Genomic DNA, 15,558 nt, shown 5'->3' with positions numbered 1-15,558 from the left:
TGCGCCCCTGGATATATTTCGGTTCCCCTGGCAAGACTTCGGCGTCGCTGGATATATTTCGGCGCCCCTGGATATATTTCGGCGCCCCTGGATATATTTCGGCGCCCCTGGATATATTTCGGCGCCCCTGGATATATTTCGGCGCCCCTGGATATATTTCGGTGCTCCTGGATATATATCGGTGCCCCTGGATAAATTTCGGCGAACCTGGCAATATTTCGGCGCCCCTGGATATATTTCGGCGCCCCTGGATATATTTCGGTGCTCCTGGATATATATCGGTGCCCCTGGATATATATCGGTGCCCCTGGATATATATATCGGTGCCCCTGGATAAATTTCGGCGAACCTGGCAATATTTCGGCGCCCCTGGATAGATTTCGGCGTCGCTGGATATATTTCGGCATCCCTGGATAAATTTCAGTTCCCCTGGCAATACCTCGGTGCCCCTGGATATATTTCGGTGCCCCTGGCAATACCTCGGTGCCCCTGGATATATTTCGGTGCCCCTGGATAAATTTCGGTGCCCCTGGATAGATTTCGGCGTCGCTGGATATATTTCGGCGCCCCTGGATATATTTCGGCGCCCCTGGCAATACGTCGGCGCTCCTGGATATATTTCGGTGCCCCTGGATAAATTTCGGCGAACCTGGCAATATTTCGGTGCCCCTGGATAAATTTCGGCGAACCTGGCAATATTTCGGTGCCCCTGGATAGATTTCGGCGCCCCTGGATATATTTCGGTGCCCCTGGATAAATTTCGGCGAACCTGGCAATATTTCGGCGCCCCTGGATATATTTCGGCGCCCCTGGATATATTTCGGCGCCCCTGGATATATTTCGGTGCTCCTGGATATATATCGGTGCCCCTGGATAAATTTCGGCGAACCTGGCAATATTTCGGCGCCCCTGGATATATTTCGGCGCCCCTGGATATATTTCGGTGCTCCTGGATATATATCGGTGCCCCTGGATATATATCGGTGCCCCTGGATATATATATCGGTGCCCCTGGATAAATTTCGGCGAACCTGGCAATATTTCGGCGCCCCTGGATAGATTTCGGCGTCGCTGGATATATTTCGGCATCCCTGGATAAATTTCAGTTCCCCTGGCAATACCTCGGTGCCCCTGGATATATTTCGGTGCCCCTGGCAATACCTCGGTGCCCCTGGATATATTTCGGTGCCCCTGGATAAATTTCGGTGCCCCTGGATAGATTTCGGCGTCGCTGGATATATTTCGGCGCCCCTGGATATATTTCGGCCCGCTTGAATATATTTCGGAGCTCCTGGCAATACTTCGGCAGCCCTTGATAAATTTCGGCGCTCCTGGATATATTTCGGTTCCCCTGCATATATTTCGGCACCCCTGGATATATTTCGGCGCCCCTGGATAGTTTTCGGCGTCGCTGGACATATTTCGGCGCGCTTGGATATGCTTTGGCGCCCCTGGATATGTTTTTGCGCCCCTGGATATATTTCGGTTCCCCTGGCAAGACTTCGGCGTCGCTGGATATATTTCGGCGCCCCTGGATATATTTCGGCGCCCCTGGATATATTTCGGCGCCCCTGGATATATTTCGGCGCCCCTGGATATATTTCGGCGCCCCTGGATATATTTCGGTGCTCCTGGATATATATCGGTGCCCCTGGATAAATTTCGGCGAACCTGGCAATATTTCGGCGCCCCTGGATATATTTCGGCGCCCCTGGATATATTTCGGTGCTCCTGGATATATATCGGTGCCCCTGGATATATATCGGTGCCCCTGGATATATATATCGGTGCCCCTGGATAAATTTCGGCGAACCTGGCAATATTTCGGCGCCCCTGGATAGATTTCGGCGTCGCTGGATATATTTCGGCATCCCTGGATAAATTTCAGTTCCCCTGGCAATACCTCGGTGCCCCTGGATATATTTCGGTGCCCCTGGCAATACCTCGGTGCCCCTGGATATATTTCGGTGCCCCTGGATAAATTTCGGTGCCCCTGGATAGATTTCGGCGTCGCTGGATATATTTCGGCGCCCCTGGATATATTTCGGCCCGCTTGAATATATTTCGGAGCTCCTGGCAATACTTCGGCAGCCCTTGATAAATTTCGGCGCTCCTGGATATATTTCGGTTCCCCTGCATATATTTCGGCACCCCTGGATATATTTCGGCGCCCCTGGATAGTTTTCGGCGTCGCTGGACATATTTCGGCGCGCTTGGATATGCTTTGGCGCCCCTGGATATGTTTTTGCGCCCCTGGATATATTTCGGTTCCCCTGGCAAGACTTCGGCGTCGCTGGATATATTTCGGCGCCCCTGGATATATTTCGGCGCCCCTGGATATATTTCGGCGCCCCTGGATATATTTCGGCGCCCCTGGATATATTTCGGCGCCCCTGGATATATTTCGGTGCTCCTGGATATATATCGGTGCCCCTGGATAAATTTCGGCGAACCTGGCAATATTTCGGCGCCCCTGGATATATTTCGGCGCCCCTGGATATATTTCGGTGCTCCTGGATATATATCGGTGCCCCTGGATATATATCGGTGCCCCTGGATATATATATCGGTGCCCCTGGATAAATTTCGGCGAACCTGGCAATATTTCGGCGCCCCTGGATAGATTTCGGCGTCGCTGGATATATTTCGGCATCCCTGGATAAATTTCAGTTCCCCTGGCAATACCTCGGTGCCCCTGGATATATTTCGGTGCCCCTGGCAATACCTCGGTGCCCCTGGATATATTTCGGTGCCCCTGGATAAATTTCGGTGCCCCTGGATAGATTTCGGCGTCGCTGGATATATTTCGGCGCCCCTGGATATATTTCGGCCCGCTTGAATATATTTCGGAGCTCCTGGCAATACTTCGGCAGCCCTTGATAAATTTCGGCGCTCCTGGATATATTTCGGTTCCCCTGCATATATTTCGGCACCCCTGGATATATTTCGGCGCCCCTGGATAGTTTTCGGCGTCGCTGGACATATTTCGGCGCGCTTGGATATGCTTTGGCGCCCCTGGATATGTTTTTGCGCCCCTGGATATATTTCGGTTCCCCTGGCAAGACTTCGGCGTCGCTGGATATATTTCGGCGCCCCTGGATATATTTCGGCGCCCCTGGATATATTTCGGCGCCCCTGGATATATTTCGGCGCCCCTGGATATATTTCGGCGCCCCTGGATATATTTCGGTGCTCCTGGATATATATCGGTGCCCCTGGATAAATTTCGGCGAACCTGGCAATATTTCGGCGCCCCTGGATATATTTCGGCGCCCCTGGATATATTTCGGTGCTCCTGGATATATATCGGTGCCCCTGGATATATATCGGTGCCCCTGGATATATATATCGGTGCCCCTGGATAAATTTCGGCGAACCTGGCAATATTTCGGCGCCCCTGGATAGATTTCGGCGTCGCTGGATATATTTCGGCATCCCTGGATAAATTTCAGTTCCCCTGGCAATACCTCGGTGCCCCTGGATATATTTCGGTGCCCCTGGCAATACCTCGGTGCCCCTGGATATATTTCGGTGCCCCTGGATAAATTTCGGTGCCCCTGGATAGATTTCGGCGTCGCTGGATATATTTCGGCGCCCCTGGATATATTTCGGCGCCCCTGGCAATACGTCGGCGCTCCTGGATATATTTCGGTGCCCCTGGATAAATTTCGGCGAACCTGGCAATATTTCGGTGCCCCTGGATAAATTTCGGCGAACCTGGCAATATTTCGGTGCCCCTGGATAGATTTCGGCGCCCCTGGATATATTTCGGTGCCCCTGGATAAATTTCGGCGAACCTGGCAATATTTCGGCGCCCCTGGATATATTTCGGCGCCCCTGGATATATTTCGGTGCTCCTGGATATATATCGGTGCCCCTGGATAAATTTCGGCGAACCTGGCAATATTTCGGCGCCCCTGGATATATTTCGGCGCCCCTGGATATATTTCGGTGCTCCTGGATATATATCGGTGCCCCTGGATATATATCGGTGCCCCTGGATATATATATCGGTGCCCCTGGATAAATTTCGGCGAACCTGGCAATATTTCGGCGCCCCTGGATAGATTTCGGCGTCGCTGGATATATTTCGGCATCCCTGGATAAATTTCAGTTCCCCTGGCAATACCTCGGTGCCCCTGGATATATTTCGGTGCCCCTGGCAATACCTCGGTGCCCCTGGATATATTTCGGTGCCCCTGGATAAATTTCGGTGCCCCTGGATAGATTTCGGCGTCGCTGGATATATTTCGGCGCCCCTGGATATATTTCGGCCCGCTTGAATATATTTCGGAGCTCCTGGCAATACTTCGGCAGCCCTTGATAAATTTCGGCGCTCCTGGATATATTTCGGTTCCCCTGCATATATTTCGGCACCCCTGGATATATTTCGGCGCCCCTGGATAGTTTTCGGCGTCGCTGGACATATTTCGGCGCGCTTGGATATGCTTTGGCGCCCCTGGATATGTTTTTGCGCCCCTGGATATATTTCGGTTCCCCTGGCAAGACTTCGGCGTCGCTGGATATATTTCGGCGCCCCTGGATATATTTCGGCGCCCCTGGATATATTTCGGCGCCCCTGGATATATTTCGGCGCCCCTGGATATATTTCGGCGCCCCTGGATATATTTCGGTGCTCCTGGATATATATCGGTGCCCCTGGATAAATTTCGGCGAACCTGGCAATATTTCGGCGCCCCTGGATATATTTCGGCGCCCCTGGATATATTTCGGTGCTCCTGGATATATATCGGTGCCCCTGGATATATATCGGTGCCCCTGGATATATATATCGGTGCCCCTGGATAAATTTCGGCGAACCTGGCAATATTTCGGCGCCCCTGGATAGATTTCGGCGTCGCTGGATATATTTCAGCATCCCTGGATAAATTTCAGTTCCCCTGGCAATACCTCGGTGCCCCTGGATATATTTCGGTGCCCCTGGCAATACCTCGGTGCCCCTGGATATATTTCGGTGCCCCTGGATAAATTTCGGTGCCCCTGGATAGATTTCGGCGTCGCTGGATATATTTCGGCGCCCCTGGATATATTTCGGCGCCCCTGGCAATACGTCGGCGCTCCTGGATATATTTCGGTGCCCCTGGATAAATTTCGGCGAACCTGGCAATATTTCGGTGCCCCTGGATAAATTTCGGCGAACCTGGCAATATTTCGGTGCCCCTGGATAGATTTCGGCGCCCCTGGATAGATTTCGGCGCCCCTGGATATATTTCGGTGCCCCTGGATAAATTTCGGCGAACCTGGCAATATTTCGGCGCCCCTGGATATATTTCGGCGCCCCTGGATATATTTCGGTGCTCCTGGATATATATCGGTGCCCCTGGATAAATTTCGGCGAACCTGGCAATATTTCGGCGCCCCTGGATATATTTCGGCGCCCCTGGATATATTTCGGTGCTCCTGGATATATATCGGTGCCCCTGGATATATATCGGTGCCCCTGGATATATATATCGGTGCCCCTGGATAAATTTCGGCGAACCTGGCAATATTTCGGCGCCCCTGGATAGATTTCGGCGTCGCTGGATATATTTCGGCATCCCTGGATAAATTTCAGTTCCCCTGGCAATACCTCGGTGCCCCTGGATATATTTCGGTGCCCCTGGATAAATTTCGGTGCCCCTGGATAGATTTCGGCGTCGCTGGATATATTTTGGCGCCCCTGGATATATTTCGGCGCCCCTGGCAATACGTCGGCGCTCCTGGATATATTTCGGTGCCCCTGGATAAATTTCGGCGAACCTGGCAATATTTCGGTGCCCCTGGATAAATTTCGGCGAACCTGGCAATATTTCGGTGCCCCTGGATAGATTTCGGCGCCCCTGGATATATTTCGGTGCCCCTGGATAAATTTCGGCGAACCTGGCAATATTTCGGCGCCCCTGGATATATTTCGGCGCCCCTGGATATATTTCGGCGCCCCTGGATATATTTCGGCGCCCCTGGATATATTTCGGTGCCCCTGGGTATATTTCGGTGCCCCTGGGTATATTTCGGTGCCCCAGGATATATTTCGGTTCCCCTGGCAATACGTCGGCGCCCCTGGATATATTTCGGTTCCCCTGGCAATATTTCGGCGCCCCTGGCAATATTTCGGCGCCCCTGGGTAAATTTCGGCGCTACTGGGTAAATTTCGGCGCTACTGGATATATTTCGGTGAACCTGGATATATTTCGGTTCCCCTGGCAATACTTCGGCGCCCCTGGATACATTTCGGCGCCCCTGGATAAATTTCGGCGCTCCTGGATAAATTTCGGTGACCCTGGATAAATTTCGGCGAACCTGGCAATATTTCGGCGCCCCTGGATAGATTTCGGCGTCGCTGGAAATATTTCGGCGCCCCTGGATATATTTCGGTTCCCCTGGATATATTTCGGCGCCCCAGGATATATTTCGGTTCCCCTGGCAATACGTAGGCGCCCCTGGATATATTTCGGCGCCCCTGGATATATTTCGGTGCCCCTGGATATATTTCGGCGCCCCTGGATATATTTCGGCGCCCCTGGATATATTTCGGCGCCCCTGGATATATTTCGGCGCCCCTGGATATATTTCGGTTCCCCTGGATATATTTCGGCGCCCCTGGATATATTTCGGTTCCCCTGGATATATTTCGTCGCCCCAGGATATATGTCGGTTCCCCTGGCAATACGTCGGCACCCCTGGATATATTTTGGCGCCCCTGGATATATTTTGGCGCCCCTGGATATATTTTGGCGCCCCTGGATATATTTTGGCGCCCCTGGATATATTTCGGTTCCCCTGGATATATTTCAGCGCCCCTGGATATATTTCGGTTCCCCTGGATATACGTCGGTGCCCCTGGATATATTTCGGCGCCCCTGGATATATTTCGGCGCCCCAGGATATATTTCGGTTCCCCTGGCAATACGTCGGCGCCCCTGGATATATTTTGGCGCCCCTGGATATATTTTGGCGCCCCTGGATATATTTCGGTTCCCCTGGATATATTTCGGCGCCCCTGGATATATTTCGGCGCCCCTGGATATATTTCGGTTCCCCTGGATTATTATTATCGTGATTTTCTGCCGTGTATGACCAACCACATTTAGCACTTTTCCAGCAATACGTATTATCGTTACGGGGCCGTTCTCAAATTACGTAATGCGGGAAAGGGAAGTGAGAGGAGTTCTATAAGCATTACCATAAGTGTATTTTGTTACATAAGTGTGACACTTCCTATTCTTCACAGGGAAAAGTTTACCAGACAGACTGCATTACGGGTTTCGGCGCCGTTTCGCGTCCGCTCGCTCCCGCGTCACACGTAGCCTTTGACAGCGCCTCGCTAGGGGGAGATTTTCTTCTTGTGATGACGTCACTCCGTTATTAGCTCTCACTAAAATATTCCCCAAAGTGACCAACTTATGGAACAATATTATACACTTATGGCGTAACCAATTGTTTGGAAAATGTAGTGTTGTTTAAGATGTTATGAGACAAATCGTAGTTTTATAAAAGGGTTGGATAAACACCCGTAAACAGCTTACGTTTATGTTACTTTTAAATAATTTTTTCGCTTGTGTTAATTATGTTTAACTGTACACACTGTTCTCTATTTACTAATATTTAATGCGAGTTCAAAAAATTAGTATAAGAGCAAAATCCCCAAAAAGTCCTATAAAATCCTTAGTCCTATAATTTTGATGTTTGGCCCATTTCAAATCCCACCACTTACAGGAGACGACCCGAGGTGTAACGCACCGATTTGGTTAAAAATCGGGGGTTTGGTAGACCTTCATGTAACTTGAAAAACCCTAAAGGGAAATGTCTCCATAAGCAACCGTTTTGCCATGGCAACGAAAAATGTTTTTCACAACACAAAATGTAAATTTTCCCATTGAATATAACATGGGAATCTGACCAATTTAAAAAAAATTAAAATGCTAAAAATAAAAAATAATGCAAAAGTTCGAAATTGATTAAAATTTGTATAGAGGGGGTACCCTTAAAATTGGTCAGATTCCCATGTTATATTCAATGGGAAAATTTCCTATTTGTTTTGTCAAAAACATTTTTGGTTGCCATGGCAAAACGGTTGCCTATGGAGACATTTCCCTTTAGGGTTTTTCAAGTTACATGAAGGTCTACCAAACCCCCGAGTTTGAACCAAAACGGTGTGTTACACCTCGGGGGGTCTCCTTTGTTAGTTAAATTGCTAGATTTAGCTATAAGATAAATTCCTATACAAAGTCATTCTAGTCTATACTTCTGTTATTGTTAACATGGTTAGATACTAGTTTATTTTGGTGATAAAATGGTTAAATCGTTTCTATTTTTCAAGTGAAAATCAAAGATTTATTTAACTAAATATAGATTTGGTTTTAAAATTCATAAAGTTAGTAAATTAAATGGCATATATAGTCCTATTGGGCTTAACACTTCTTTGACTCTTTAACATCTTTGTTAAATACTTAAACAGAAAAACAAGTTTAGATCCTCTCTCTGTGTCTAGTAGACTATTATTAGCCAATAATCAACTATAGAAAATCAGTATCACTTTAAAATGTGTATATTTGGTTTCGGTTTTGTATATTACAAAAGCCAGAAACAAAGTTTTAGTTTCGATTATGTACAAATATTTTGGCCAAGAAGACGTTTTGGTTTTAGTTTCGTAGTGTTTTAGTAAGAAAATGAACAAATAATTGGGAATAATTTAGAGAAAATCGTAGAAAAGTTAAAAGAAATGAACGGTTTTTAAACTGTTGTTTACCGGAACAAAAATTAACAATTCTTGTTAGAAGGTAATATACATGGTATCCACTAAACGATTATCCACTGTTAATAATTCAAAATCTATTTTTGCTAGGAATATAATATTTTCAGATCGCATAGCCGGTGCAGGGGGTCATTTGATAAGAAAAAATTAAATGACCTTGAACCAGGTCTTCAATGTCATTAAAAATTTATCCCGAGAACCATTGAATTTACCGTCACATTTTGGGTCTAAATGGCTTAATAAAATAAAATAAAAAATAATAATCAGCTAGGCTAATACCCAAGGCACCACCTTAGGCCTAAGTCATCAAGCCTTGGAGGAATAAAACAAGTATACAGGAGTTGCGGAGAGCTGCGAAATCGGTTTCGTCAGTGACCGTGAACTCGCGCGAGACGGAGGGGTTCAAACGCGACTAGCGCCAACTGCATTCGGGATTTTGCAACTCTTCACATTTTATAGCATTGTTTTCGCGTCGTCTGGTTTGTTTTATTCCTCCAAACAAATACGAGTCATTTTGGAAAAAGGCGCAAATAATTTAATAATGTTTCAAAACAAATCAGACGACGCGAAAGCAATGATATAAAATGAGTATAGTTGCAAAATTCCGAATGCAGTTGGCGCTAGTCGCGTTTGAACCCCTCCGTCTCGCGCGAGTTCACGGTCACTGACGAAACCGATTTCGCAGCTCTCCGCAACTCCTGTATACTTGTTTTATTCCTCCAAGATCAAGCGACGTTTGAAGCCTTTAATTCAGGTGGCCGGGTTACAATGTGAAATTTTAAATTCTGTAGCACGACAAACTCACCCTGGTAAGGGGTCTTTGGCTATGAATTATGGAAGTTCTGTTGACCGTGAACTATGTCTTCAAGGTCATTCAATATTAATTCGTAGAACCGTTAGGTTTAGAAGGTCGTTTCCAATTTAAAAAGTGTGCGCCATCACTTCAGCCTCAAAATGATTGGAAGTTCCAATCATTTTGAGGCTGAACTTATGGTCAGACTAAGAGACTAATCTTATTATCATTATTTAATTGTTCCTTATTTCCATATATTTTAATAGACCTACCTATAAACGGTCAGGGAATTTTATCAATTTTTAATTCTTCAGGGCATTTAAAAATAGGCCTAAAAAGTAGGGGCAAATTTATGAATTGACCGATTTCGAAATTATGCTTCAGCGCGCTACACTACCTTTACATACTAGGTGGTTTCTTTTCGCTTGTTCCGGGATTTCCGAGTAGGGGAAGAAGAGTAAGGCTATGACGTCATTTTACTCCGATTCTGTGGTGGCGAATAGAGTAGTAGCACTCCGTAGTTTTGGAAATGGCCGCCATTTTGGTCGCAAATTTTTTATCTATAGGAAAGAGCATGGGTGACGTACTAGGACGTCACAGTGCCATTACTCTATAGTGGGAGTCGGAGTAAAAACTTTTTCCCGGTTGCCTTTTTAGGCTTTTTAGCAGATAAATGCTGGCTTGCAGAAGACAAAATCATACTCCGGAACAAGCGAATATTTTATGGGATGAAGTAATTCTCATCCCCGGAACAGGCGAAAAAAACGTTTTAGGGTTAAAAGAGTACACTTTTAGTCCGAGAACAGGCGATAAGATACCACCTTATGAAGTAAACAAGCTTAATAATTTATTTATCCGCTTATGGCGGCATATTTAAAATAAATTTTAAAATCCACCAATTTGTTAAAAGTCCTGGAATTAAAAAATGGGCCCAAATAGTCAGTGAAAGGTCAAGGAGTTTTATCAATTTGTAAAATGTCAGGTAATTTAGAAATAGGCCTAAAAGGCAGGGAAACCGCCTTGGCACTTTTTTGATTTTTTTAATAAAATTCAAATCAATCGATTTTTTTATTTAAATTGGATTTTTTTTAATTACTAAATATTTTAGTTTGCTCAGATTTCCTATGTCAATTTTATTTTTTTTAATAACCAATTTTTTCCCATTTTTTATTTCCGCATTGAAATACATTGTGGGATTTGTAAATTAAAAAAACACTTGATTTAAATCTTGATTTTAATCACGATTTAAATCAATTTGATTTAAATCAGCCAACCATGCATGGAAAGGTCATGTAATTTTAAGAATTTGTAAAAATTCAGGGAATTTTATAATTTGAAAATATTTGAAGGTGATCTAAAAACTAGGCGTTGTACAGGTTTTATAACCTTGGCAGTAAAATTAAACTAATATCGTTATCTTCTAATGAAAGAAAAATATAAAAATTTCACGGAGATTCTTCATGTTTCTATGAAATAAAATGAATAAAAATCACAAATAAGGGGGAAGTATACAATAAAAGCCTCTTTTTCGTTCAAGCTGAACGTTTCTGTTTTAATAATTACAAAATTGAATTAAATTTTTCTTATTAGGCTGAACCTTCCTCTAGTGCTTAAAATTATTTTGATAATTCTAATATTAATAGTTAACGAGATATAACAGGGTTGCCACACGTCAGGGAAAACAGTGAAAAGTCAGGGAATTTAAAAATGGGCCTTAAAAGTCAGGGAAATGTCAGGGAATTTTAAGAATTGGTAAAAATTCAGGGAAAAGTCGGGGAATTCAATTTTATCTGGGCACTTTTTGAAGGTAATTTAACTCTAGATGTATGACAAATTCCACGATTATCATTTATGTCCTTGAATGTTTGACTAATTTTTTCAACATTGCAATAACCTTTTTACTGAAATATAAGTCCATCTAAATTTATTAACTTCTGATAAAAGTAAAATATAAAAGAAAAATTTTGGCCTTAATAAGTCTGGGAAAATCTATTAAAATGGTCAGGGAATAGTCAGGGAATTATAATCTGAAAATTTTGTGGCAACCCTGCTGTTAATTAAGGATACTTGAAACATGGAACTTCGGAGGAAAAATAGTATAATTTTTTACATTTTACATTATCAGGCGGAGTAATTAGACACTCTGTTAGTTTTAGGCCGTGACGCGGTGTACACATCAGCGATCATGTACAAGGGGGAGGCGTCAGAGCGTATAATCTCAAAAGATATAAAATAAAAAAGTGAAAAGGTATAAAATAAAAGTTCTTAAGTATAAAGGTATAAGGTATAAAAATGTTAAATTTCAGTACGGATAAAAAAATAATCATAAAATATAACATATTAATAACATTTTTTCATCAAATATAAAAGAATAGGCAAAAGGTATAAAGTATGATTGATATACGCTATGATAGAGTAGTGAAAAAGGTGTATTATATCTTTTGAGATTATACGTTTTGCATACGCCCCAGTACAAGTATGTAGTTCTGACTTTTCTAAAGTGATTACGCAATTGATTACAGAATTAGCATCTCGTCCTAGATGGATTTTATATGCTTTTGCTGAAACTAAAATAAATAAATGTTTAATTTTTTTCAACCTAATTATGTTTGGTAATTATTTAAATATTTCATATCTTCTAAATAGCTCCGTAAATAATTAATATTTATATTCTACAGTTACCATTAAATATTTAAAAGGATTAGTCCATAATGAAAAGGGATAAAAAAGCTAAACCCTAAACAAATTTGAAGAAATTTAAAAACTTACTAATAGCTCGTACCAATAGGTCTTCGAGCAATGCAGTCCATAGGTGGTTCATTTTAAATTAAATATTTAATATCTTCTAAAAAGCTCAAAAAATAATTAATCATTTGTTGCAACAGTTTCCATTAAATATTTAATATCTTCTAAATAGCTCCTTAAATAATTAATAATTTGTTGCTACAGTTACAATTAAATATTGAATATCTTCTATATGTATGAGGCAGAATTGGTTAAAAACTCGATTTAAAATAAGTTAAATAACTAAAGAAAATATTTCTAAATCGATCCATAAATAATTAATAATTTTTTGCTACAGTTACCATTAAATATTGAATATCTTCTAAAGAGCTCCATAAATAATTAATATTTCTATGCTACAGTTACCATTGAATATTTAATATCTTCTAAATAGCTCCATAAATAATTAATATTTTTATGCTACAGTTACCATTGAATATTTAATATCTTCTAAATAGCTCCATAAATAATTAATATTTCTATGCTACAGTTACCATTAAATATTTAATATCTTCTAAATAGCTCCATAAATAATTAATAATTTTTGCTACAGTTTCCATTAAATATTTAATATCTTCTAAATAGCTCCGTAAATAATTAATAATTTGTTGCTATAGTTACCATTAAATATTGAATATCTTCTATATGTATGAGGCAGAATTAGTTAAAAACTCGATTTAAAATAAGTTAAATAACTAACGAAAATATTTCTAAATCGATCCATAAATAATTAATAATTTGTTGCTATAGTTACCATTAAATATTGAATATCTTCTATATGTATGAGGCAGAATTGGTTAAAAACTCGATTTAAAATAAGTTAAATAACTAACGAAAATATTTCTAAATCGATCCATAAATAATTAATAATTTTTTGCTACAGTTACCATTAAATATTGAATATCTTCTAAAGAGCTCCATAAATAATTAATATTTCTATGCTACAGTTACCATTGAATATTTAATATCTTCTAAATAGCTCCATAAATAATTAATATTTTTATGCTACAGTTACCATTGAATATTTAATATCTTCTAAAGAGCTCCATAAATAATTAATATTTCTATGCTACAGTTACCATTGAATATTTAATATCTTCTAAATAGCTCCATAAATAATTAATATTTCTATGCTACAGTTATCATTGAATATTTAATATCTTCTAAATAGCTCCATAAATAATTAATATTTTTATGCTACAGTTACCATTGAATATTTAATATCTTCTAAAGAGCTCCATAAATAATTAATATTTCTATGCTACAGTTACCATTGAATATTTAATATCTTCTAAATAGCTCCATAAATAATTAATATTTCTATGCTACAGTTATCATTGAATATTTAATATCTTCTAAATAGCTCCATAAATAATTAATATTTCTATGCTACAGTTACCATTGAATATTTAATATCTTCTAAATAGCTCCATAAATAATTAATATTTCTATGCTACAGTTACCATTGAATATTTAATATCTTCTAAATAGCTCCATAAATAATTAATATTTCTATGCTACAGTTATCATTGAATATTTAATATCTTCTAAATAGCTCCATAAATAATTAATATTTCTATGCTACAGTTACCATTGAATATTTAATATCTTCTAAATAGCTCCATAAATAATTAATATTTCTATGCTACAGTTATCATTGAATATTTAATATCTTCTAAATAGCTCCATAAATAATTAATATTTTTATGCTACAGTTACCATTAAATATTGAATATCTTCTAAATAGCTCCATAAATAATTAATATTTCTATGCTACAGTTACCATTAAATATTCAATATCTTCTAAATAGCTCCATAAATAATTAATATTTCTATGCTACAGTTATCATTGAATATTTAATATCTTCTAAATAGCTCCATAAATAATTAATATTTTTATGCTACAGTTACCATTAAATATTGAATATCTTCTAAATAGCTCCATAAATAATTAATATTTTTATGCTACAGTTACCATTGAATATTTAATATCTTCTAAATAGCTCCATAAATAATTAATATTTCTATGCTACAGTTACCATTAAATATTTAATATCTTCTAAATAGCTCCATAAATAATTAATATTTCTATGCTACAGTTACCATTGAATATTTAATATCTTCCATATGTATGAGGCAGAATTTGTTAAAAACTCGATTTAAAATAAGTAATGAAAATATTTCTTAATTGCTCCATAAATAATTAATAATTTTTTTGTTATGGTAACCATTAAACCAAATTCCAAAACATAACTTGTCATACAAACGAAAAACCTTTTAAATTAAATTGAGTATTACGTAACCTATATAAAGAGTAAAACACGGCAAAACCATCATCGTAATAACCATTTCCGTACGCCTAACCTTTTATTAATCCTAAAAGTCACCGTTTTAATAGCAATTTTCCACCCCAAATTGTGTTGTCTAATTTTCACTAGTCGTTCTACGTGAATTTTATACTTGACACGGACGTTTGTTTTATCCTGGGGGGCTAACTTCGCTGTACGCCCAAAGCCTTTTACAACGTAGAATGTACCCACCCCCTATCTTAAAAGCAAACTGCGAAGTTAGTCACGATTAAAGTATACTTTTTTTTGAGTCGCAATTAATATCAAATACGGGGCTCCGGACGCTTTGACATAGCGTTGAATGAAAGGTACCCACCCTTTCAAGCTGAATTATTGACCTACTTTTACCAGCCTCCTAACCGTTGTTTTCCCCTCGACGCTCTCGTGTTTGCTGTGATCAGAATTGGTCTATTTTTAAACCTCGCTTCATCGAGGTCAAAAAATTTGCATTTATTGAACAGAATATTTAATAATTGAGGTTTAGCAGAAGATAAAGGTGATTGACGCTTATAGCAGATGAGTTTTAGATTTAAAATATACTTCCTTTAAACTAAAACAACAACCATATTTTTTATTTCCGATAAAAAAATACGTTTTTTTAACAGAAAATTAAAATATTTTCCTAAATAAAAATATAATTTCGTTTAATCTAAGATTTTTGAAACTCTTTTAAATCAAATTAAAGTTTTGGTTAAATATAGTTAACAAAACGTACAAAAGTGACAATGTAAACTAATTTAAAATAAAACCTTGTTCAAACCAAAAAAAAGTGTGGTTTAAATAAAGTGTTTTTTTTCCAATCCTGGGAATAAGCCTATTTTTAAATACCTGTATTAGTTAATATTATTTATTTACAAAAATATATTTAATTAGCC

General features: G+C 40.0%; 1 protein-coding gene across 1 annotated transcript in view; it reads left to right on the top strand.

The window, feature by feature from the left end:
- Positions 1-15,558, top strand: part of Prp31 (pre-mRNA processing factor 31) — a 38,118-nt gene that overhangs the window by 11,139 nt on the left and 11,421 nt on the right. The window lies entirely within an intron of this gene.

This window comes from Leiobunum rupestre, chromosome 1, assembly GCF_980474605.1.
Source record: "Leiobunum rupestre chromosome 1, qqLeiRupe1.1.hap1, whole genome shotgun sequence".
Classification (NCBI taxonomy): domain Eukaryota; kingdom Metazoa; phylum Arthropoda; class Arachnida; order Opiliones; family Sclerosomatidae; genus Leiobunum; species Leiobunum rupestre.
The sequence above is the reverse complement of the archived record's forward strand: the minus strand, read 5'-3'. Positions and strand labels throughout refer to the sequence as shown.